Source organism: Schistocerca americana, chromosome 11 (assembly GCF_021461395.2).
Source record: "Schistocerca americana isolate TAMUIC-IGC-003095 chromosome 11, iqSchAmer2.1, whole genome shotgun sequence".
Lineage (NCBI taxonomy): Eukaryota > Metazoa > Arthropoda > Insecta > Orthoptera > Acrididae > Schistocerca > Schistocerca americana.
Genome location: NC_060129.1, coordinates 205,278,055 through 205,305,766, shown reverse-complemented (window position 1 = coordinate 205,305,766; position 27,712 = coordinate 205,278,055).

The following is a 27,712-nucleotide window of genomic DNA, read 5'->3' as shown; positions in this document are numbered from 1 at the left end:
CCAATGATATGCTTTTATACATGATGCAAATATGTAATATTTTATACTGTTCTCTACTTTGACAAGTCCAATATCATGAATGTGATAATAAGGGCAGTAAATAAATAAAAATACTAGAATATTTGCAGTTATTAAAATATTTCGAGAATATCCAAAAGGTTAGTAGCCCGGATTACATCAAGCACCACCAAGACCATACCCACAGGTTCTTATGTAGCACTTCCATTTCCTCATAGCTAATGAGACTACCATGGGTTATAGCTAATGAGACTACCATGGGGATGAGTATTTGGAAAGCAAATATTTAATTCTTCATAGCAGTAAACTTCAGGTGCAATATACATATATCTCATAATTCATGAGTACACGGACAAAAACTTTCACACCGGTTTAATATTGTGTGTGTGTGTGTGTGTGTGTGTGTGTGTGTGTGTGTGTGTGTGTGTGTGTTTGGCCAAGGCTATTATATATGAACATACTTTGTTTCCAAGACCCCTAAAAGCGATTCCTTTCCAACATTGTAAAAATTAAGACTAAGAAAGCAAGCAAAATAAATTTTATGGGAATATTGTAACACAATAACAAAATAGTAACAGAATAAGCAATTTTCACGTACGTTCGCCAAGCTAATTTTGCTTTTTGATTCAATGAATTCTTTTGCCACAACTGACTACTGAAAGTGCATACTGGAGGACTTTGGTGAATACTCATACTTTACCTGTGCAGTGCAGTGTAGTCGTTGTAAATTACACACACAGTCCAAATGATGTTTAAAGAATCAGCTGGACATTTGAGTTGAATTTTGTTAATTATCTCTAGCAGGATAATGGAATCAACAGGAACGGGTACACACTGAATTATTTTCGTTATTAATAATACTTGTACATCACCACAGATGCGCTAAGCGTGTACATTACTCATTTTTTTAACTTGGTGTGTTCCCCAGTAGGCCTGTAAACCGTGATGCGCACATAAATCAAAGGCAGATCCATCTAATAACAATATGCCCAATGCCGAGACCATCCCCCGTCCTCATCTGTGAAGTATATTCTCTAATGTCATCATCCTCTTTTTGTTCTCTCTTAAACCACTGTAGCAGCTCACCAGACTTTTATATGTCTGCTTCTTCTAGCAGTTATGTAAAGTTGTACCATGATGCAAATTATTTTCTGACATGCCTATTACACATGTCATTGCACATAAGAAAGTGTTAGTGTTATCAGATAAATTCAAATACTTTAATTACTCCAACTTTCTTCGTGACTGAAGTTAAAAACTGTGTCTTTATATCAGTGCTTTCTTCGTTTGAAATGCAAAATAATGCCTGGATACCACCTTCAAACCCACCTATAACCAAGAATGTGGTCACTAATAATCTGCAAATTTTTACCATGTGTCTAGTCCACACAAATAGTACTGGAAAAAAAATTTCTGAGCAATTCATATTGCAGATCTGTTAACACTGTCATTGTGTCTTCACCAAGAGATTGTCCGTGTCATCATCGTCTTGTTCATAAGTTACAAAACAGTCCAATTCTTTCTAAAAAAGAAAAACGATGACACCAATTTCATCACTGGCATGGTATTGTTTGACACCACTTCCAAATTCTTTTTGATACTGTGGAGGCCCTTCCGAGTAAGAATGTGCAGTCTCTCTCCTTCCTTGAAATGGATGGAATCTCTCACAACATCCAAAATAATTTGGAACATCACATGCTCCGCTATTTTAACTGTAACTAATAAAACTACAGACGTATCACTAAACAAACACTACTGCCTATACTTAGTGTTTCACTGTTTACGTAATTCTGTCAGGACAAAGGCTGGGTGACAGCAAATGGCCTGAAGAGTTAACAAAATGCGTTACTGCTGCAAGGTATGAAGCTTACTGGAGTTCATCGAAGACGACAGAGGCAGTCACTTTAAATCAAGTATACAGATAATGTATCTTTCGTGGAACTAAACTGTATTTCTATTTTTACTTTAAATGTGTAAGAGATCCAGACAGCACCAATGTGTTTGTGTCTGTACAATGAGCCAGGTGAAATCTGCGTATTAAAACTGGCTAAACAACAGTATGTAATGAGACACACACACATCAGACAGGAGTAGCATATTTAATTTCGTCTGTTGTCAGTATGGCTGCCACGGCTGTTACTTTCATAAGAAGAAGACAAAACACGTTAACTCATAAATCGTCAGTTTCATTCCAATGCACAATTTGTGGTACTCACATACTTAGTTTGCCATTTAGTACATAGTCTACAGTATACAGTATATATATTTAGTATGTATATTTAGTACAACAGGTGAGCAAAGCTGAGGTAGTAACAACACCTAATTAGTACAGGGTGGCCAAGCCAAATATGTCCTGAGACTGGGATTTGGTGACAAATTTGATTACATTTGCACAACATGAACAGTAGCAATTTCCGTCATGTACTCTGCAGAGCAGTTCCATTCATTAACAAGGGCAATATATTTTGTGTCATCCCCAAACATTTTCCAGTCTAATTTTATTCTGGCGACCCTGTATCTTCTCAGAATTTTAGGCAACAATACTTCACCAACATTTTACTATGCACTTTTTAGGCACAGAATGAAGTAAAATAATATTGGAAGATTAAGGAAATAGGGAAGAAAAGGATCAAAAAATAGAAATTTATCAGTGAATTTATTGTTCTAGTCGACATGATTTTCCACAGATATTTTAATTATTGGAATACATTCACCAACAAATAATAGAAAAGGGCAGCAGAAAGATGTTTTATGGGCAACTCTCCAAGAACACACAGAAAAAGTCCCAAGAAGGAATTCCTCATTATGGGAGACACGACTGCAAGAGGACGAACTAGGTAATCACATACTGTGGTGCAGAGGGGAAAAACAGAGAAGCAGTTTAAAATGATAATGGAGAGTGACTGATTGAAATTTGTGGCATATTTGATCTAAAAATTATCAACATATTTTATGAACACAAAGACATTCACAGATATACTTTGCAGCACAATACCAAAGAACTTCAGCCTGTAATAGATTCTTGTGCTATTAGACAAATAAGTACTCTCAACATAGTCAATTAAAGTGCTTACAGCTTATTTTTACTAAAAATGAAATTTGCCAGCAGTGGAAAACACCAAGGAAAAATAATAATTGTACTACAAAAATGAACTAAAGTGAGGATCGATATTATTACCGAAGACATATTAGTTGAAAGTATAAGAATATTATTAGCAATAGGCTGGAGAAGATACTGGGCGAATTGTTTGAACAAAATAGAGAAGAAGTGTACGTATACATAAAGACCAATTTTAAAAACGGCAGCTGAGGTTCTGCACATACAGCTAAACTCCAAATATACAGCAGAACATTGGTTGGGAGAAACTGAGATAGCAACGAAAGAAAAAAGAAATGCAATCATTTAGTGGATGGATGATGAATGAGCATAGATAATGCCACTCTACAAAGAAGAAAAGAATGAAGTGGGGAAAACAACAAGCACAGGAAACACCCACCCATTACTCGGGCACCTTTGTGTTCCTTATAAAATACACACGACTCGTCGTAAAGGATTTGCCGCTGCTAAAGTCAACACCTTATCTTTGAACCACAAATAAGACTTGGTATTTCAAAAGAGGTAGACCGTCACAACAAAGGCGAACAGTTCCGAGAGACTTGCTCGGTAAACTCTCAGCATAGGCACAATACAATCGTACCTTAATTCAAAAGTCGGCTTCATTATGCTCTTGCATTTCCACAAATGCAGTTATCACGCATTGCGATCGAGCACTGATACGTACACAACAACACGGCTCAAGCAGGGCACCGAGCAAACCATTTGTCCATTTCCAGCTCTCTCAGCTCACCAGCCAAATCTCGCCCGCCGCACTTCCAGCTCCGCACCACTCCAGCCGACTACCACTTCACGTGTGGCCGAACACCACAAAAGAGATCTTCTGGCACATCCCATCCTGAAATTAGATCACCGCCCCTCGATTGAATTGAATTGAATTGAATTTTATTTGATCCTGTAAGATTACATTGTGTACAGTAAATGTACGTGTAATATAGGACACGTCAAAGTATTAAAATTCTTTATCACTTATTTTTCTACACCTTTAGCTTACATTTTTACATCACTGATAACGAGTAACAACATATACAAATTTAATGGCATAAGTATTCTGCAACACTGTAAAACTCCTTTTCAATGAGATAGTCTTTAAGTTTCTTTGTAAAGTCATTGTGAAGTACACTATCTTGCAGGGTTTTGGGCAGACTTCTTAGTAGTCTGATACCAGAGTACTGGGGTCCTTTTTCTAGCATTGCCAGTCAGTGGGGTATGCTCCGTACTTCATTCTTCTTTCTTGTATTGTGGGTGTGTACACTAGCATTTGTAATCCAGTCCTCACTACCTTTTGTGATATACACTATTGTTTTGTATATATACAACGATGAAAAAGTTAAGATACCTAAATTCTTGAAACAGTTTCTGCACGTTTCAGAGGTCTTTCTTCTTAAAATGGTCCTAATTGCTTTTTTTTTTGTAATGTGAACACTCGTTTTGTCTCTTCTTTGTTTGAGTTTCCCCACACCGTCACTCCATACTGTAAGTATGGTTTGAAAAGTCCATGAGACACTGTACACAGAAGGTTCTTGTCTGAATACTGTGATAGCTGCATCATTAAGAATATGACAGAGCTCAGTTTCTTACAGACATTGTTAATATGTTTTTTCCATTTCAGTTCATTATCCACAAGAATACCTAAGAATCTAGCAGATTCTACTTCTACCAGCCTTGTTCCATCAACCTCTAAATCCATGTCTACAGTCTTTTCCTTGTTTTTAAACACTGCATACATAGTCTTTTTTTTAGATTTATAACCAGTTCATTTTCCAACAGCCATTGAACTGTGACATTTGCAGATATGTATGCTCTTCTCTCAAGCTGTTCCACATTTTGGTCACTATTTAGTATTGTCATGTCATCAGCATACAATATTTTTTTTTCTTCCTCCTCAACACCTATATCATTAACAAATACATTAAATAACAATGGCCCCATTACCGAACCCTGCGGCACTCCATATTTGATGGATTTGGTTTCTGATTGGTACAAGTTTCCTAATGATACATACTGCTTGCGGTTGCACAAGTATCGATGTCACTATCGATAAGTGCACACGTGATACGTATTCCTCTTTTCGATTTTGGCCATCGCTGAAGGGCCTGTACTTGCCCGCAGGACCCGGGTTTATCCGGGGAGAGTTGAGCTCTAATCTGCCTGCAGTCCCGAGGTGCCGCAAGTTCACCGTAACAGGTGTAAGAAGTCCGACGGCCACCGGGAGCCTCTCAAAATGCCACAGCAACCGCGATGTGCTACCGGGGTCTTATAAAGCAGTGGAGCAGATTTGCCGAGTATACAATACAGTGCCAAACTGATTGATCGAATTACGCAGTAGTGACATTGGGCGTAAATAGCATAACTAGCATCCTGACAGCAAGTAAATATACGAACAACTAACAGGACAAAACTACAAAGAGTTGAACTGTTGCATCAAAATCTTACCAAAAACAGTTGCCAACCTTTAACTTTCATAACATAATTTCTGATTACCAAACTTAACAGTCTGTCACCAAGTCTTCAAAACAACAGGTACAAAATTCAAAATTATTATTATAAAACTAGAATACATTCATTTTGATTTATCCCCTTAATCAAACAACCATAATCCTGGATCCTACTGGTCTTTCAATTCAGGTTAGAACATAGTAGATGAACACTGTTTACAGCATTATTTACAGAAATACAGGAAACTATAATTAATACAAAATATGTGATAGATTATGCACCAGCACTAAGAGCAAATTAAGATTGCGAGAGCAAAAGAAGGATGGTCAGTATTCAAAAGACCCTGACGAGAAACGAAAGCCAAAGCCAATCTCCAGTTGATAACACAAAGGGGATTGGCAGAATATTCGGAATACGTTATTAAATGAAGGTAGAAAATATCTGGAGGAAGGAATAATAACTGAAAGAAAAACAAAGATGAGGATCCAAATTTCAGACAGGGAAATACTTGGCAAATTAAGAACTGACAACTTGAAACAGGTGTTATCAACCTGGAGTTTTTGAAGTATGGGAATAAGGTTGTGAAACTATTAACACAGTTAATCAACACAATTTTACATGGAGATGTAATACCCAAAGAAATGGAGTTTGGTTAAATTACTGCCATATTTAAGAAAGGAGTTACAATATGTGTTTGAAATACATAGAAAGAAATTTTTATTACAAGCACATTAATAATAATTTTGAAAATAGATTCTGCAAAAGCAGGACACTGCTAAGGAAAGCACTGCACATGACAGGCATAGAGGATTCTTTAATCAACGATAACATATGCCAAATAAAAACTGGCAATACCCTTTCACAGAAAAGTTTAGAACAAGCAAAGGGCTATTACAAGGCTGCCCCACGCCACCAGTGCAATCCAAAATATTCGTGGGTATTAGTCTCAAAAAATGGTCTCAGAAATGCAAGAGTATGAGGTTACACATTGCAGATCGAATACACATACACCACCTACTATCCGCTGATGGCCAAATTGTCATAGCACAGGACAGGGAGGATGCAAATTACGTATGTAATCAGCTAGTTATAGAGGTATAAATTTGAGTTTGTAGATTAATTATTAAAAAAACAATATTTTACTAGTGAACTATATAATGAGGGGGAAAATCAGATGGTTCGTTTTTGCTACCTGAAGCGACATTCATCATTAAGATGCTCAACTCATCTCTTTGGAGTAGGAATGTGATGAACAGAGCAAACAGGCTCAAACTAAATAGAAGGTATATAGAGGAATATTCGATCCCACTAGCTGGCTTTGAGTAGTGACATAGGAACCAAGTGACAAATGCCATAATTAATATGGCGACAGTAATGCATTTCAAACGAGCTAAGCTACAGATTAGTCTGTCACCTCAACCAGATTTTCTGCTTCCAAATTCATTGGCTTCGCCAGCTCACAAATAAACTGTCAAATTATGTACCAGAGTGTATAGTCTTCTGTGGAACAGAGACTAGACGTTGAAGGCATTGCGAGTATTAACTTTGAAGACGAAATTTTTGACGGGCAGAAAGATCTGTGTTTGTTATTGTTTTCTTCGAAGTGGTAGATGCTGCGTGGAACTTTCGTAGTAACTCTGTAATAGGCTTTGTGGTGTTGTGATTTCTAAGTGACGAAAAGCGGAACACAAAATTGTTGGAGAGAAAACAGGGAACATAATACACATTCGCATTCTGGGAGGCAAACAAGCTGATTGGTTAAAATGATTGTGGTTAGAATATTGTATTTTCCCATAGAATATAGATGTATAGCATTTATTTAATACTGTGACATATGTACTCAAAACTGCACGTGTAGTGTCGTACTCATGAATGTTACAAACGGCAGATTTAGTTTAATAGCTGTGTTGGGGTCTAGGGAAGTGTTCGATTCCAATTTATGGGATCAAGAGTTGCTGTTTAGGTACACAGGTCAAGGGAAGGGGTAGATTCTAACTTGTGGTATCGGGAGCTGCTATTGAGCTATATAGGTCAAGGGAAGTGTTCGATCCCAATTTATGGGATTGGGAGATGCTGTTTAGCTGTATAGGTCAAGGCAAGTATTCGATTCCAATTTGTGGGATCGGGAGCTGCTGTTGAGCTACGTAGGTCTAGGGAAGTGTCAGATCCCCGATGATATTGTGTTTAGTGGAATTTAGGGAGTTTTGTGTTGACGGTTTTTTTCGTCGTTTTGTGTGGTTTTGTATGGGGGTGTGTGTCTAAATTTTTTTATATTTAGTTTGCCCCTACCCAGAAACCCCAAATTTCCGTTGCTTGTCCCATTAGTGTCATTAGGCTTTTTGTGGAATGTGTGTGTGTTTGTTTTTCGACGTATTTTCGTCTTTATAATGTTTACATAATGACATCATAGGCGCCATATTGGATTCGTGGTTTACCGTCGTTTCCGCCATATTTGTGAAGTCATGGGTCAAAGCAGACGGGTGGAATCGGTTGCTTCTGTATTTCGGTAAGTGGAATTTTCACGCATTAACGTAGATTAGAAAATTTAAGATTCCCCGTCGAGTATATCACGTAGCAGAGCCCTGCAGTATTTTAACTTGTACAAGTTCATGACATAACTAGCAGCAGAATGTTGAGGTTAAATTCAGACATAGGCCTACAGTATCGGTGCTTTCACATGTGTACACTTGTTGGAAACATACAGAAAAATGTCACAAGTAGGTGAGCCCCAAGACAGAGTCTCGTTTCAATTTGTGGTGTGCAAATCCTGAAGCACGTTCTTCTAATTTTTTTACTTGTGTTTAGTCCATCATCACAGGAAGCGACAAATTGAAACGAATCAAAATAATAAACGTAAAAAGAAAGCAAACGCAATAACAGCATAATTGATTTCTTAATTTCTCTTTATTTTACAACTGTTTGTATAAGAGGTTACGGCTGTAAACGATCTCAAGTGCAAATAGAGCTTCAACATGTGTGTAAAATGTTGCTATACATTAAGCTTAATGGAAATCAAGTACCAAGGAATGAACGTTACATAAGAGGAGATGTTAAACTTTTATATTAAAAATTAAATTGCTTTCGAGCAGTTCAGTAAGTGGAATGCCACGTATGAGGCGTCACGTGTGTTGCTCCAGTATGTGCACTTTCTGTGTTGTCATTAACAGTAATATTTGTAAAGTTTTGTTGTTTTGCAGATGAACATCTTTTCCGTTTCCAAATATAACTGTAATGGACAGTTACGAATTTTTGTTCACCTTTAATACACACTAGATCTAATGAGATCAGCCGATTATAGTTTCAGTAATTAATTGAATCGTTTTATTCTGGGGCCATTTTAAACCAAAGGAACTAATGGATTTGTGATAGAGATTAGATTAGATTAATACTAGTTCCATGGATCATGAATACGATATTTCGTAATGATGTGGAACGAGTCAAATTTTCCAATACATGACATAATTAGGTTAATTTAACAACATACTTAAGTTAATATAACAACTTTATTTTTTTATGTTTTTTTGTTTTTCTTTATTTTTTATTTTTTTAAATATTTTTTTTTCTTAATTTATATCTAAAAATTCCTCTATGGAGTAGAAGGAGTTGTCATTCAGAAATTCTTTTAATTTCTTCTTAAATACTTGTTGGTTATCTGTCAGACTTTTGATACTATTTGGTAAGTGACCAAAGATTTTAGTGGCAGTATAATTCACCCCTTTCTGTGCCAAAGTTAGATTTAATCTTGAATAGTGAAGATCATCCTTTCTCCTAGTATTGTAGTTATGCACACTGCTATTACTTTTGAATTGGGTTTGATTGTTAATAACAAATTTCATAAGAGAGTATATATACTGAGAAGCTACTGTGAATATCCCTAGATCCTTAAATAAATGTCTGCAGGATGATCTTGGGTGGACTCCAGCTATTATTCTGATTACACGCTTTTGTGCAATAAATACTTTATTCCTCAGTGATGAATTACCCCAAAATATGATGCCATATGAAAGCAATGAGTGAAAATAGGCGTAGTAAGCTAATTTACTAAGATGTTTATCACAAAAATTTGCAATGACCTTAAACCAGCGATGCAGAAAACTCTTTCTGTCATAGTAAAATACTAATGGTACGCAAGGCCAGTGCCGAGAGGAAGATGTTTTTGAAATATGCCCCTAGGAGACAGTTAGCATGGAAAAATTTGTTTTATATCTTCAGTATCTTGCACATCGTATTCATACTATCGTTTGCTGCTGAATCACAACTGCCTGACGTACTATAGGAATACTTATGATTTTATGGTTTAATTAATAGGATGTTAAACATTCTGCACAACCAGTGTGGTGATCATAAATTGACCACTACAAGATAGTTAAGTATTCCAATAAAAGAAGTGAGTGGAATTATCTGGTGTATGCCATGGTGTGAAAACTAGCTTCAGTAACTATTTAAATAAAAATGATTTTTTATTGTACTGTATTTTTCAAATGCTGCAAAAAGTATAAAATAATTCATCCAGTCCCATACAAATAGCCATGAAAATTAGTGATTGTGAAACTTTGATAGCTGTAGAAATGCTTGCAATACTTCAAAAAATGAGAAATGTGGTGTACATTCAGTAGATAATTGATGCATGAATAGTTCACCTCTTTGCTATTAACTTAAGCAAGCAATTGTTCCATAATACATTAGCCTGCAGAAATATGCTAAAGATGTCTGCATTATTAATTTGTCAGAATATGTATATTTCTGCAAATATTTTAGAAACTCATTACAATCTAGTGGTTTTGTTGAATAAGAACTTATACTATCATAGGCTTCAAATAAATTTCCCTTTTCCATTAACAATTTCTTGCACATCACTTGTTCAGCCTGAGCTGTGTAAATAAATATTTTGATTTCGAGTCCTGTTGTCTTCCTGCTCACAAGTTGCTAAATTCACTACCAGAATCAGATTGAAACACCCAAATAATGGTTCTAGCACTTTTTACCTGTCAGAATCTTCTAAGAAAAGTGCATTAAAATCCTCAAAAACTAATGACTGATTCAACTTGTTTGGCAGAAAGCTCAACAGTTCATCTAGATTTCTCCTAAATCACTGATAGTCTGCTAGACCCCTGAGGAGTGTTATAATTAGAAGTGTATGATTCTGTAGTAACACCTGACAAGCACATGCTTTTACATTGTGATCTACACAAAAACCTCTTGCTTCTATATTTTCACTTTTGTGTTAATACTCCTCCTTTTTCCAAGTAAACTGTACACACACATGATGCTAGCCTGTAATCCCTTATATTTAATTTCTCCATCACTGAGAGTACATGGTGTTGAGAGAGGCAAAAAAGACACATTTGAATTTCATACACCTTCCTGACATAAAAGAAGCTCATCTACCTATTCATTCAGCATCTTAATGTTTTAACAAACTAATTTATATTTTCTGGTAACTATTCCCTATTTTATGGTTCTACGCAGTTGTAATTCCTATCAGAGCTGTCTGTCTGTAATCTGATTCTAACCAAAAGATGTCGCCTTACGCATCCTGCCAGATGCTCATCTAGTATCTCTCCCTAGCCACCCTATTCAGATGCAGGCGATAGTCAGCATATCCACATCTGCAAGTTGGAGCGACAGTAACAGCACACGTGTGAGACATTGTTCCAACAGACGGCAGTTCATTCGGCACCCCGGTTACACGGCTGACAGTGCTGTTAACTCACGGCCGGTCGTGGTGCTGCAATACTTCCACACCAGAGTGCACTGTTACTGCTTGTATTTTCTCCAGATCAGCTTCTGTACTCTGCTGTAACTTGACAGTACTATTTAAGTGAAACGCGTCCAAAACTCATTCCAGACTTTGTGTATAAGTTTTGTTATTTGAAGGACTGTAACAGTTGTTGAAATTTTCAGGCAGAATAGATGTACACAAATTTTGTGTACCAAAGGCTGCAGTTGGACTCTTTACTGATGATGAGAAACGGAAAATAAGAGACAAACGAGGGAAGAACAAACAAGCCTGAAACTTCCTGGCAGATTAAAACTGTGTGCCCGACCGAGACTCGAACTCGGGACCTTTGCCTTTCGCGGGCAAGTGCTCTACCATCTGAGCTACCGAAGCACGACTCACGCCCACTACTCACAGCTTTACTTCTGCCAGTATCTCGTCTCCAAGCCTGTTTGGAATTCTATGAGGGTCAGCCAGCATGCGGGTTTTCTTGCCTTCGATCAGCCTGACTGCTTTTCGTACCTGCATTACTGCTGATTAAATATTATGGTCATCACTCCTTAGACCGACTTCATCACATCTCCAATCTAGTCCGTCATGTGCAAGCTTCTTAATCTCCGAATAACTACTGCAACATACGTCCATTTGAACTCACCAACAGTATTCGAGGCTTTGTCTCTCTCTAAAATTTTTACTGCCAGCACATCCCAATTAACCGTTACTTTTTGCCTCACAATGTTTCATGTTAACGTGACTGCACTTATAGGCACGGGGTGCCATAAATTTCTATCCTCCCAGATTATGTACCTGTTTGTCTATCATGATCTTCTCCATTATCATTATCTATCATGATCTTCTCCATTATTGTCATTGGAGAACTTCGTGGGTCAGCAAGTGATAAACTGTTTATGATAGCGTAGAAGTTCCACGGCCATAATACATTGTTTTTATTTTATTACTTGATGTTCCAGTCTTTGTGATTAATTTTGGGATCCGCCACATTATCCATCTGGAATGAGGCATCGCCACTGGTCGCAGTTGGCAAAACTAGTCACAAACGTGAAATTCGTAGAATAAAACGATAGAGTGTACGTGTGGGACGTTGTTCAAAAACAGTTCCTCTTAATTGGTGGTTCGGTCTACCCACCTAATCTTTAGCATTCTTCTGCAGCACGACATTGAAACAGCTTCTATTCTCCTCTTGTCTATGCTGTTTATTGCTCACGATTCAGTTCCATATAAGGCTACAGTCAGACAAATATTTCAGTCATCAGGTTGATTTATTTGTATTAATACAGGTGTACATTGTGTCAGGATTTTAGGGTAACCTGAGGCACTGTGTGTAAAGAAACAGACCACTATTTAGAAAACGGCTGTGTGGAGGTCACTAAGACTTGAACATAAATCCAAATATGTAAATAAAATAACTAAAATGTAGTACCTCCAGTGGTCATGGTCTCCTTTCTGTGCCATATACATCACAATTAACTAGCAATGAGTTATCTAATTGTTCAGCACCCCACATAAAGGTATAAAGTTCACAGTTGAGGACAAAGTAGGCACCATTGTAAACTTACTAGACCTGACCATTACAATAACAAGTAGTAGACATAAAATTGAAATTTATTGGAAGCCTACAACAACATTCCGCCATCCACAACTCCTCTTGTCATCCCACAGCCCCAAAATGGCAGCATTCTGGTATGTTGTCAAGAGGAACAGCAACCCAACTGCAACACTCTGAAGATAAATGTAAACAAGAGATTGAAATAAACACCAGTGTAGCAGAATCCCTGAAAAACACAAATAGTTGCAAAAGAATCACAGCACACAAAACAAACATAAAATAAGACCACCTATACCGTACCATTTGTGGGTAGTATTTCATATCAGATTGCCAATGTTTTGATACATAAAGGCATAAACACGTATTTTGTCACATGTAACGTGATTGGGCAGAAAATTGTACATCCTTGAACCACCGCAGATGTACAAATGTCAAAGAAAACAGACTGAGTCCATCCTAATTGACAACATATACCAAAGCGTTTGTCATCTCTGGTCTTAACAGCAGCGTGCACCATTAGATTTGCAATGCACATGTCCAATCTCTCTCTCTCTCTTTCTTTCTCATACACACATTGTTGTTGTGGTCTTCAGTCCTGAGACTGGTTTGATGCAGCTCCCCATGCTACTCTATCCTGTGCAAGCTTCTTCATCTCGCAGTACCTACTGCAACCTACATCCATCTGAATCTGCTTAGTGTATTCATCTCTTGGTCTCCCTCTACGATTTTTACCCTCCACGCTGCCCTCCAATGCTAAATTTGTGATCCCTCGATGCCTCAGAACATGTCCTACCAACCGATCCCTTCTTCTAGTCAAGTTGTGCCACAAACTTCTCTTCTCCCCAATCCTATTCAATACCTCCTCATTAGTTACGTGATCTACCCACCTTATCTTCAGCATTCTTCTGTGCCACCACATTTCGAAAGCTTCTATTCTCTTCTTGTCCAAACTAGTTATCGTCCATGTCTCACTTCCATACGTGGCTACACTCCATACAAATACTTTCAGAAACGACTTCCTGACACTTAAATCTATATTCGATGTTATCAAATTTCTCTTCTTGAGAAACGCTTTCCTTGCCATTGCCAGTCTACATTTTATATCCTCTCTACTTCGACCATCATCAGTTATTTTACTCCCTAAATAGCAAAACTCCTTTACTACTTTAAGTGTCTCATTTCCTAATGTAGTTCCCTCAGCATCACCCGACTTAATTTGACTACATTCCATTATCCTCGTTTTGCTTTTGTTGATGTTCATCTTATATCCTCCTTTCAAGACACTGTCCATTCCGTTCAACTGCTCTTCCAAGTCCTTTGCTGTCTCTGACAGAATTACAATGTCATCGGCGAACCTCAAAGTTTTTACTTCTTCTCCATGAATTTTAATACCTACTCCGAATTTTTCTTTTGTTTCCTTTACTGCTTGCTCAATATACAGATTGAATAACATCGGGGAGAGGCTACAACCCTGTCTTACTCCCTTCCCAACCACTGCTTCCCTTTCATGTCCCTCGACTCTTATAACTGCCATCTGGTTTCTGTACAAATTGTAAATAGCCTTTCGCTCCCTGTATTTTACCCCTGCCACCTTCAGAATTTGAAAGAGAGTATTCCAGTCAACATTGTCAAAAGCTTTCTCTAAGTCTACAAAAGCTAGAAATGTAGGTTTGCCTTTTCTTAATCTTTCTTCCAAGATAAGTCGTAAGGTCAGTATTGCCTCACGTGTTCCAACATTTCTACGGAATCCAAACTGATCTTCCCCGAGGTCGGCTTCTACCAGTTTTTCCATTCGTCTGTAAAGAATTCGCGTTAGTATTTTGCAGCTGTGACTTATTAAACTGATAGTTTCGGTAATTTTCACATCTGTCAACACCTGCTTTCTTTGGGATTGGAATTATTATATTCTTCTTGAAGTCTGAGGGTATTTCACCTGTCTCATACATCGTGCTCACCAGATGGTAGAGTTTTGTCATGACATACACAACCCTTATCCTCCACTTAATATTTACCATGAATTTTGTAATTTGTGTTTCATTAATCTTTTCTAAATGAACATTTGACTAGCATACTCCCAGTACTCATTAGATCTACTTAAAATGACAATACAGTTTGGATCATTGTCAATATAGTTGGCTATAACATGCAACAGATGGAAACCTAGCAAACCCATTGCTCTGGGACGACCAATATTTCGCTCTTCTTCTGTCACTCCTTTCATCCTCTATCTCTGAATCCCAAACCGAATTGTTATTTATCTATAACTATGCCATTCTTAGCAATATAATTATCACATTTTGTGTTTTCAACAGATCCGGTAGATGCTGCTATGGAATACCTCAGACCAGACATTTCAAGTAACTTCCACAATATGAATTTGAGCCTCACTACCCCAGCAGAAATAATGTCCATCATAAAATCTTTAAAATCAAAAACATCTAGTGCATATGATGAAATATCAGCAAAGTTAATTAAAGAATGTGATTCTGAGCTAAGTAACATATTAAGCTATCTGTCTAACCAGTCGTTTATCAGTGGAATATTTCCTGAATGGTTAAAGTATGCTGAAGTAAAGCCACTGTTTAAGAAGGGAGATAAAGAAATAGCATCAAATTTCCGTCCAATTTCACTTTTGCCAGGATTTTCAACAATTTTAGAAAAAGTAATGTACAGTCGGCTTTATAACCATCTTATCTCAAATAACATACTGTCAAAGTCACAGTTTGGATTTCTAAAGGGTTCTGATATTAAGAAGGCTATCTACACTTACAGTGAAAATGTGCTTAATTCATTAAATAAAAAATTGCAGGCAACTGGTATATTTTGTGATCTGTCGAAGTCGTTTGACTGTGTAAATCACAATATCCTTTTAAGTAAATCAGAATATTACAGTGTAACAGGTAATGCTGCAAAATGGTTCAAATCTTATACCTCAGGCAGGAAACAAAGGGTGTTTTTAGGAAAGAGACATGTATCAAGCTATCAGGCCTCATCCAGCTGGGAACTAATTACATGTGGGGTCCCACAAGGTTCCATTTTGGGGCCCTTACTTTTTCTTGTGTATATCAATGACCTTTCATCAGTAACATTACCAGATGCCAGGTTTGTTTTGTTTGCCGATGATACAAACATTGCAGTAAATAGCAAATCAAGTGTAGTCTTAGAAAGATCAGCCAATAAAATATTTGTGGACATTAATCACTGGTTCCTAGCCAATTCTTTGTCACTAAACTTTGAAAAAACACACTACATGCAGTTCAGAACTTGTAAGGGGTGTCCCAAGAGTATACGTCTAACATATGATGACAAGAAGATAGAAGAAGTGGACAGTGTTAAATTCTTGGGATTACAGCTTGATAATAAATTCAACTGGGAGGAGCACACCACAGAGCTGCTGAAGCGTCTTAACAAATCTCTGTTTGCAATGCGAATTGTGTCAGACATAGGAGATATAAAAATGAAAAAGCTGGCATACTATGCTTACTTTCATTCCATAATGTCATATGGGATTATTTTTTGGGGTAATTCATCAAGCCAAGCTAAAGTTTTCCAGGCACAAAAACGTGCAGTAACAGTTATATGTGGTGTGAACTCAAGAACATCCTGCAGAAGCCTGTTTATGGAACTTGGGATACAAACTACTGCTTCCCACTATATTTATTCCTTAATGAAATTTGCCATATCACTTTTCAAACCAACAGCTCAATTCATATAATCAATACTAGAAATAAGAATAATCTTCACAAGGATTTAAAGTCACTTAGTCTTGTCCAAAAAGATGTGCATTATTCAGGAACACACATTTTCAATAACTTGCCAGCAGCCATAAAAAGCTTAACAACAAACGAAATTCGGTTTAAGAGAAGCCTAAAAGATTTACTGGTGGCCAACTCCTATTCCATTGATGAGTTTCTCAGTAGAACCAACTGATATATATGTGTGTGTGTGTGTGTGTGTGTGTGTGTGTGTGTGTGTGTGTGTGTGTGTGTGTGTAACTTCTGCACAATTTCAGTGCAGTAATCTGTTCATTGTAAATAAGTATTATAGTAGTTGTATTACACGTTTATTACCTTATAAATAAATATAAAAAAAACCTTTTTTATTTTAAATTCAGTGCTGTACTATTTGTAAAATGACTCTTTCATATAGTGTTCATTAAAAAATGACGATCATTCCACTTGGGACCTGTGGAATGGTACATTAGCTTATTTGTTTGAGTTGTAAATATTTGTCATATATTGTTGTTCTTCTGACATATTCCTGGAGGACCTCCTCACTACAGATCAATTGGAATGAAAGTAAATCTAATCTAATTTAATCTAACCATTTAATGAAAAGATCTGTGTTGCAGAAGTTATGTAGTGTTTTTCTTTAAGCAACACATGTACAGAGCGGTGTAGTCTCGGTGTACGCCGTGCCATGTATGTGGTAATATATCAAACATTATAAAATACTATTATTTACTATATTTATTTTTTATAGAATGTTCTAAATAATAGAAATGTAGTTATTTAAGTTGTATATATACATATTTTAACTTTTTGATAGTAGAATTTGTTACCTTACATAAATGGCATCTCAGAAGGATTGGGCAATTATTGCTGCTAAATGTTGAAACCCTTTTACAGTAGCACAGCGTAAGAAAGTCCGTGTACTATCACTACGAAACGTAACAGACTGGATGTGCTCTGTAGACTTAGGAATCATCAGTGGCATGAAAATATGTGATGTATGTAGGAAAAAAGTTAGTGACAAACGCAAAACAGAAGAAGTAGTTTTACCTTGCAGTAGAGAAAATGTAGATGATTCTTTTATTGATCCTCAATCTTCCGTAGACTATTTGAACAAGTCAATAGAACTCATTGGCGAGTCACCACTAAAGAAGAAAAAGTTTGCTGTGCCTACCTAAACAAAGAAAAAACTTGATAAAATAAAGTCTAACTTAGAAAAGAACTTACTACCAGAATCGAGCCCTGAACACTCTGAAGATGAATCAGAGATTATTCAACAGTTAAAAGAAAAGTTTGCTCAAACAACAAAAAGAAGTGAAAACATGATGATTTTGTCTATCTTACCTATGAGTTGGAGCTGTCAGAATGTAGAAGAATAATTTGGACTGACAAACTACATGGCTCGTGCATTAAAACTGTTAGTAAAAGAAAAAGGAATTTTGTCAAATCCTAATCCTAAACCTGGAAGAACTCTAAATGAGAATATTGTTGACTGTGTAAAAGACTACTTCAATTCTGACGACGTTAGTAGAATGATGCCGGAAAAAAGATTGTGTGACCATAAGAAATAAAGATGGAAAGATCCGGGTTCAAAAGAGGATAGTGTTGGCAAATTTGCAAGAAATATACCAATTATTTAAGGAAAAGATCCCTGCAAACAAAATTGGTTTTTCCAAGTTTTGCGAATTAAGACCAAGGAAATGTATCCTGGCTAGAAGAAGTGGCACACATACTGTTTGTGTGTGTACCTTACACCAAAACACGTAGCTAATGATGAATGGTACTAAGGATTTGTGGTGCGTCACTTAGAGGAAACCTTAAAATGTGAACCATGTTTATCCGTGTTGAGAGGGGATGGCAGCCATGTTGCTTATTCTCTCATTCATAGAAAGAGTAGGGGATGGTTGGTTTTACCATCGAATGATGTTGTTGACATCTGTGTGTGTGTGTGTGTGCAGAAAAAGTGTTCAGGTGCTATACTACAGGTAATTCTAAAGTTCCTGTGAAAAATCAGTTTTCCAAATGTGTGTCTGAGGTGCTTAGTGAATTCATATTCAAGCCAGTGTTTAAGGAGTTAGCAGACCACATGAAAAATCAGCATCCCTTGGACAATCATATGATACTGCTGATTAAAGCAATTGCGACACAATACCTCCTGACGCGGCAAAAACATGCAGCCAAGAGAATAAGTGATGCATTGCATGAAAATAAAATCAGGACAACCTATACAAAACTGGTACTCTTTAAAGGTCAGTAGCTGATATTTGTACACAGAGGTCTAGTGTGTGAGGCATCTTGTATAAAGCACTCATTATATTGAGGCAAACTGGGAATGTAACCTTATTGTAATTAATAAATGATGCACATTCTTCCTTTTCCGTTATGTCTATGTTGTTATAACCAACTCCAAAATGTTTGTGATGTCTGTATCTTAAAACTATTAGTACTAGCATATTCAGTGTATCTATGAAAATTTGTTCCTGGTGTGTGATGGAGTCAGACAATTATAATTTTATGTGTGTGTGTGTAATACCTTTCAAATATATCTTCCTCAAACCAACATTTGGAACTACATTATATGTAGAGTGTTTCCAAGTGATTGATACTCCACCATACTGGTATGCAATACTGGTTCTGCAATAGCTTGTGATCTGTGTGCTTCCAAATGGGACATACATTTCTTTTTGAAATATTTAGCCATTGTTTGGCAGAGTATATTGTAGTATGTTCTAGCCAGTGTTGTCAATGAAGTTTCCACGAGTGACAACATATTAATGAAAAATAGAATTGCCTCATTTTTGTCACATTGAAATACATTCCTATCATTGTGTGGTATGTTATGGTTTTTGCTTGTGTGTCATTACAAATTATATTTTTTGGTGATCTAGTCCAACAGTGGTTTATTCTCAAAAAATGAGAGATAGTAGTGTTTGCAGGTGGGCGTTATTGGTTTTTCACTGCTTCATTGGGCACTAAATTTTCTAGCAGTCTCTCCCCTAATCCATTGAAATGTAACCCATGTGTTGTACAGAAACTACAGCCCACAACGTTTATATCTGTAGTATGACATATTTTATAAATGATTGCATATTTTCTTATGTTTGTTTGCTTGACTACTTTCCTGGTTTATGCAAGACCACTGTGATAAATCATATGTATGTGGAATAGTAAATAGTATTACATTTGTATCAGTCAGGAGACTGAGACATTTCTTTCATTCTCAACAAGCAATGATGTGGACTTTGTTACAATTTCATATAATATTTTTTTTACATAGAACTGTGTTATTTTTAAATTCCACAAGCTTGTGAAAAAGGCAGTTAACTGAAAAGTCACATTGTAATAATTTTTCTGTATACCTGTAACAAGCAGCTCAACAAAGTGGATTACAACAGATCAAGAAAAGCTTTTTTGCTGGAATAAAATTCTGAATATAGTACCTAATATTTATGCTTTATTTCATTCCCAGTTCCCATACTTTTTATAAATGAATAAGGAATATATAGCGTATATTTTTATTAGGATAATGATTTCAAAAGCAAATCCTAGTTTCAATGTTAGTAAAACTTTGTCATTGGCAAGCAATGAAGCTTCTGCTTATTGGTTGAGACATTCCACACTTCTCAAACTATGATGTAAAGTTTTGCTCCATGATCTGTCTCAATCCCTTCATCATTTCATATTGTACCACTGTAAATACCTGTCAACTTGACAAGAAAGGCTTGCATTTAAAAGAATGAAAGTTATAAAATAGGGAATGACATAAACAAAGCTCAATGAAGAATGGTTTATGCCTAAGCTACCTAAAAACACTGGGGCATTGTTGCCCTGTTAACAAATCTCTTCCATACCAAAATAAGAAATTGGAACCTAAGGTAAGTAAGCAATAAGTAGAACTCCTTACTAATATTAAAATGAGTCCCATAGCAGATGAAAATTGGAGCACTGTTATACTGCCTTGGCTAACAGACATGTCATTTAAGTGCTGCTGCTGCAGCTGATTTGTTAGTTACTAAAAAAAGTGCCCCAGTCTCATATTAGAGCTGCTGCATATCACTTAAGAGAAGAAATGTGGGTATGTATTGAAGTGTGTATGAACTGTATGGCAAAGAGTTTTGTTTTCTTCCTCAGGGTCAATGTTATCCAAACTGAAAGTACGTGTTTTGTGTATTAACAAACACCTAATTTATATTTCTTGGGATTCTCCGCAGTTATATTCCACTTGACAACGGAATGAAGTTGTGCACAATGTGACAGGTTGTTGGCTAAACATTAACTCACATTGAGTTATTTTATCAGACTTATTTATCTGCTGCTTCATTGTTTAAATAATTAACAACAAAGCCAGATCATTTGGTTACCTCTTCAGATATAGATGGTGGTCAGAACCGAAATCAGTCTGTTACACATTAGTAAATAGCTGCTACAATACATCATTCTGAACTCAAACAACTGAAAAGTTTTGGTTTGTATGTCACAAAAATCGGAAAAGACGTCGTCACTTTTCGTAAAGCTGGCATTGCTTCGTCCAATCAGATGATCGTAAGAATAAGTAAAGAAAGAACCCTAGTTTGTGATACACGTTAATTACTGAATTAACAAAATTGTATCGTTTACATTGAAGACTAGCTATTCGTAATATTACATTAAAAACAATATTTAATCAGAAGAAACGCGGAATTTCGCCTTTACGAGGTTTTATTTTAAACAAAAACTTTGAAACAACCAATCTGATGACGTTACATGCGTATATGGTGCAATTAGCGACTTTAATACATGCAGCGCTACAGCACACTGGCAATGTTTCGGTCAGAGTGTCATGGCAGCGAGCCACGCCCCCATGGCTTCAAAACGTAGTACGGCTGGGATACGTAGCGCCATCTCCCCTTATTCTTACCTCCATGCGTGTAACATTACGAGTCAACACAGATGTAACGGAACTTGAATAGCGTATTTGCCTCTATTGGCTACGGTAGAGAGATCGATCTTTCGGTCCTGTCTGTATATTTATATATAATATTGCACGAATAAAGGCTGGGTGAGTGTAAAGCTATCGTTAAAACCGAACACCGCGGGATTTGTTACGATTTGGTCGGTCATAATAATAATAACATGCTTTTGAATACAATCAAAATATAGCGGCGATACCTGTTTAGTGTTATTGGAAATAATATGTAGTAAATTAATGAGTAAGGTAGCCGATCCTATAAGAAGAGGTAAAATTGGGCATATTGAGCTGTTTTGCTCTATATCGACGAAGCCGGTGATACGGCGTCATTTTTTTGGTTTACTCTTAGAAATAAACAAGTAAAGAAGTGCTAATTGTGCGTAGTGAAAAAATGTAGGGACGAGTTTTAAATAAGTACGGTATGCAATCAGAGTAACAAAAGGACATTTATTTACACGAAATCACGGATAGCGAAGTGTGGTCGTTAAATTGAGTACACCTACAGGGCGGTCAATTCCGGGATAAATTTATACGCATCTCACGAGTGACGCGGTATTCAGACCTTTTTTTTTTTTTTTTTTTTTTTTTTAAATATATCGCGGAGAGCGGGCTCCAGTTTATGAAAAGGACAAAAACGTCAACTTTTACGCGAACTCTTAATAATTGCAGATCGGAAAGAGAAGTGTGTAATTGTCTTACGCCCAACAAACGTTCGTGGAGGCGGTGGCTTAACTAGAAGAGTCAATTACAAAATACTGTATCATTATCATGGACTGTTGGCGTCGAGCAACCAAAACTGTTCCTCAAAGGGTTTCCATGGAACTCGGGAGTTAGGGTTCAGGCACTCGCATATAGTCCGCATCAGAGTGTGAACGAGTGGTGAATGCAAAATAAAACTGTGAACAAAGTTACGTTAAATAAAACAGAAGAAACAAGACAGTTTGGTCGTATCTGTTATTATTCCATAAACTGTAACATTTCTCATCGTTGTTCGAAGCCTTAATGGATGATCTTTCCCAGCTAGCACTCAAGCTTATTTCAAGGTGGATATTGAGTTTACGTTCAGTTGAAAATTCAAGATTGAAAAATCAACCTGTTACACAGCTTATTTCAGGGTGGATATTGAGTTTAGGTTCAGCTGAAAATTCAAGATTGAAAAATCAACCTGTTACACAGTTTACATCAAGCTGAAAAAATTTAGCTTGAATTAAAATAATTTTCCCAAGCTTGAAATAAACTGTAATTTCCCTGGAAGGCTGTACAGCAGATGCGCGTGCAGCATAGCTTCCATAAATGTCCACGGGAAGCGCCACAAGCGTTTATAAGCCTTGCACTGACTCTGCTAGGTTTACGGCCATTTTACCTTTGTGACGCGCGTTAATGATTGTTGAATGTTGTGAAGCTTGTTTTATACTGGAAAATAGTTCGGTAAGTGTGTGGCGTCTCGTGCCTTACTGCTACACCGGGTCTGAAGAGGATATATAGTGTATTACAGGTATGTTGGTGCATTTTTCTCTAGTGGTACGTTAATATTACAAATGTTAAATACTATTACGTAACATAAAGAAATATCATATTCTTTTACGTAGAAAAATTGAGCCTGGATGAAAGTGAAATGGATTACCAGCTAAGAATACATATTACAAGTTGTTCAGCAAAAAGAGATTTTAAACTAGCTCTCTAGTACGTGGCACCAATAAATTAAAACTTGATGTTATTTTACCTTTTTAAAATCTCGCCTTTTCATATATATATCGCCCTATTACATTTGTTTACTTGTAAGTACTCGCGTGTGTCACACCATGATTCATTCATCGTGAAGTGCGAAAAGTTTCTTTGTGAATACAAATAGTAATGACATGGTGAATGGGAAAAAGTACATCAAGAACCAGTCACTACATAGGTGTCAGTCTTTTATATTTACGTAGCTTTGACTGCTCTTCAATTGCGGTAATATGAAATTTCTTCCCGTTAGTATGACACTCTTTCACAAAGTAAACATGCTCAAAAAATTCAAGTCAAAGAAGTCTTAAAGTTGGGGCAACAGTAAAATCAGAGTTGCAGTCTGTTATTATGCTATCAGTCTTGAGAGATTTTATTGAAGCTGTTAATTCTTTCTGTGGTGATGGACACAAAATTTCTTGTGACTCATGCTCGGCAAAAGTTAAGCATATTCATAATAAGCGTAACATTACTTTTCATATTTAGGTTGATCAGTTTCAACTTTTTACATTTGTCATGTTTAGGTGTGGCTAACATTTTCTTTTACCTGTTACAGGATCATTATACCAGCAGAAGTCAGCGAAATTTGATCCTGCTCTGGTCTGCGTGCTGGGACCGGAGGGGCATCAGAATAATTAAATTTTGAAATAAAACAATTTTAAACACTTTAAAAATAAAAATTTTTAAACATAAATGTCTTGATAATTTTTTCACACCATTTCCATTCTGATATTTATTTAATTAATTCGGTTCAATAAATTCAGATTAATAATTAAATAGCTTAAAACAAGCTGTAAATACCAGGCTGTATTCCACGTGTGTAGATACAGCTGGAGCCAAACTTGATGAGTCAAGCTTGAAATATAGCTTGAACTCTGCCAACTTTGATGTTTGTTTCAAGCTTGAATCCAACAAACAGGCCTGAATATTTCAGCTTTGATCAAGCTTATATACTTGAACTTTACATCTGGAAACAAGTTTGAAACCGGCTTACTGTGCTATCTGGGTTATGACAATCTCGTTACGAGTTACGTTTTGGAGACCTGGTCAAGAGGGGGTAGTTGGCAGATCCTAACTACTGCAGCTATTCTGGAATCAGGTGCTACCGTGACCGTTGTGTGTTGTCAGTGACTTAAGGTTACCATATCTCGTGCTCTAAGATCCACGTGCCTTCCTCTTGGTGTAACGGTGCCTCACAGTAACAACGCCGACGACGAAGGAAGATACGGTAGACTACTCTACAGTACATTACTTTTTCAAGAATTTTGGATAAGGCAGTCAGAAGAGAGATTGGGTGGTAGTTGTTGACATCAGACGTAGCCCCCTTTTTTTTATGCAGTCTATCTGGGAAAATACCCTGCTTCAGAGAGCTGTTACATATGTGGCTAAGAATCCCACTTATTTCTTGGGAACAATCTTTTATTATCCTGCTGGAAATGCCATCAATTCCATGTGAGCTTTTATTCCTGAGAAAGTTTATTATCTTCCTAATTTCAGAAGGAGAGGTTGGTTTAATTTCAATTGTATCAAATGGTGTGGGTAAGACCTCTTTTCTCTACAACATTTAAAAAATGAATATTCAAAATGTTTTCGACTTCCAGCTTGTTGTTCATCAAGTTTCCATTCTCTTTGATGGTGCTGCCATCATCCTGTACTCTTGGTTGCCCTGTCTCCCTTGTAATAATATTCCAATTTTTTTTGATTTTGTTATCAGAGGTATTAATCTCAGACATGATGCACATGCTTCTGGACTTTTTAATAACCTTTCTTCATGTAGCACAGTAGTTTTTATAATATTTGGCTGTTTCTGGGTCATTACTCTTTCTTGTTGTTAGATACAGTTCCCTTTTGTGGTTACAAGATATTTTTATTCCTTTAGTAAGCCAAGGTTTTTTGCATGGTTTCTTATAATTACATTTAACTACTTACTTGGGGAAACAGTTTTCAAATCCTCTTACAAGTGTATCATGAAATAAGTTATATTTTAAATTAGCATCGGGTTCCTTGTACACCTCATCCCAGTCTAACTGCTGAAGATTTTGTCTGAAATTTCTAATTGTTGAGTCATTCATTGAACGCACAATTTTGGAGGGTAGTTTTGAATTACTGAATGGAGCTATGTCATATACTGTAGCTAGCTGAGCATCAAGATCAGAAAGGCCATTCTCAACACGACAATAATTTATGTTTTTAAACATATCTTGGTCTAAAAAATTGTTATCTATCAATGTGTTGCTGTCCTTTACTATCCAAGTGGGAATATTAATGACAGATGTCAAATTGAAAGAACCGAGCAAGACTAACAGGTCATTCTTCCTAGAACACTCTTTCTGTGAATCAACATTGAAGTCTCCACAAATAATAATTTACTTTCCCGTACCTGATTGATAGCACGACAAGGCATCCAAGTTTTCCAGGAATAAATGAAAGTTTCCTGAATGTGACCTATATACTGTTACAATTATAAAAGAGCCCTCCTTCAGTTTAAGTTGACAGGCACGTCCTTCTATATGTTGCTCTAGACAAAACTTTTTTGTATCTAAGCTTTCTACACAGTGATAACTTTTGACAAATGTGGCCAATCCTCCTCCCACCTGATTCTCTCTACTCATATGTGTAGCTAGTTTACAACCACTGATATTTACCTCTTCCATATCAGACACAATGTGATGCTCAGACAGGCATTGTATATCTATTACATTATCAGATCGAATGTCGTCTCAACAAACCAGGAGCTCATCTACTTTATTCTTCAATCCTGGGTTATTTTCGTGAAAAATGGTAACATTACTGTTTACTTTACTTTTGTGAGAATCTACTTTTTTCTTTAATCTACCAATATTTTGGTTAAATATGGTAACATCATTATTTACTTTACTGTTGTGAGAATTTTGTGTGTTTTGGACCTCTTTTGCACCTGCCTGCCAGAACTTCTCATTGGACACTGATATTAGTCTAAAACAGAGGTACCTCCATGAGTACTAGTGTCCCCCCTCATGGATTTCGCAAACAACCCTGCCAGTTTACCCTTCCCTTTCCTATTGAGGTGTCGGCCATGCCTCGAGAAATCCCCCCTTATCGATAGCCTCGACAGTAACCGATCCGATGTCTGACAGAGTGGCAGCCCTATGAAACTGATCCGACTCCATATTTACCCTCCTGACAGAGCGGTTCAACTGGGGCCGATCGTGCCGCACAAAAGCAGGCACCAGCCCAACATTGGTACGGGTCGTTGCTGAGGCTGTTTTCACTTGGTCACACTCGATACTGTAGCTCTGATCCCCATCGACACTGTTTCCCACTCCACCCACTATCATCACACGATCCTGCTTTGTGAATCCCTTGCGTAAGGAACCTACATCCTCTACCACCTGGCTAAGACTTACACTTGGCTTGAAAAAGTTTGTGACCTGGTACCTGTCACCTAATTTTTCCTGAAAAAGCTGGCCCACACCTCTTCCAAGGCTGCTACCTAGCAACAGAACTTTCCTCTTACTTTCTACTTTTTTTGAAACAGTTAGTTTCCTAGTGAGATTCTGTTGCATGCTAACTACATCTACTTCTACTGGAGCCTCTTCCTTACTTAACTGTGGCAGCAAGGCAAATCTATCGGTTGTGCCAATTGGGAAACTGTCAGACACTCTCCTCTTTCTGAAGCCCCTGTTCCCAGCTACCACTTCCCACCGCTGTTTACCCTCCTCCCCCCTTAACCTCTTCAGTTCCCCCCTCGCTCTGTCCAAATCAGCCTGAAGGGCTCTAATTTTCTCCTCCTGTTCAGCTATAATCCTATCTCTTGAGCAAACGCAGCAAAAGAATGGAAGAGTCTCGTTTGCTTCCCCAATTTCCATGCCGCTACAATTTCCCAAATGAAACCACCAATACTCGGTGCGGAATCTTAAATTTTCTAATCCACATTAATGCTTGAAAATTGCACTTACTTTACATAAAAGCAGTTGCTTTTCTATTCTGCCAGTTTGCTCTGCAGATGTTCATCAGCCGTATTATTCTTCATGCTGCATCCCTCTCTTCTTGCCTTCAAAAGTACAACTAAAAGCACAGCATTGTCGGTTCATTCAAGACAAAATTCCCAATATCTCCTACTTTAAATGAACATGTCACGAACTGCAGTCAGCTCTAACCTGTGCAGATGTGATGACGGCCATACTTTTGCTGGCAGGGACTCGACCTGCCATCTGTCTGCGGCAGTTGGTACTGCGGCCGGCAACTCCTGCCCTCTCGCGCCTCTCCGGTACACTACGTGCAGCCGGCCAAGTGTCTTTTCCGCCATTACACCTCGTGCCGTCTTCTCCAGACCTGGTCCCGCAACGTACCAAAGTCGGAAGATTAACTTATCATAAGACCAATTAAAGGATATTGATTGTTAGAACTGTTTCCCAAATCAATTACACATCAAAATGTGCTTCAGATTCAAATAGAGCAACTCTACAGTTAT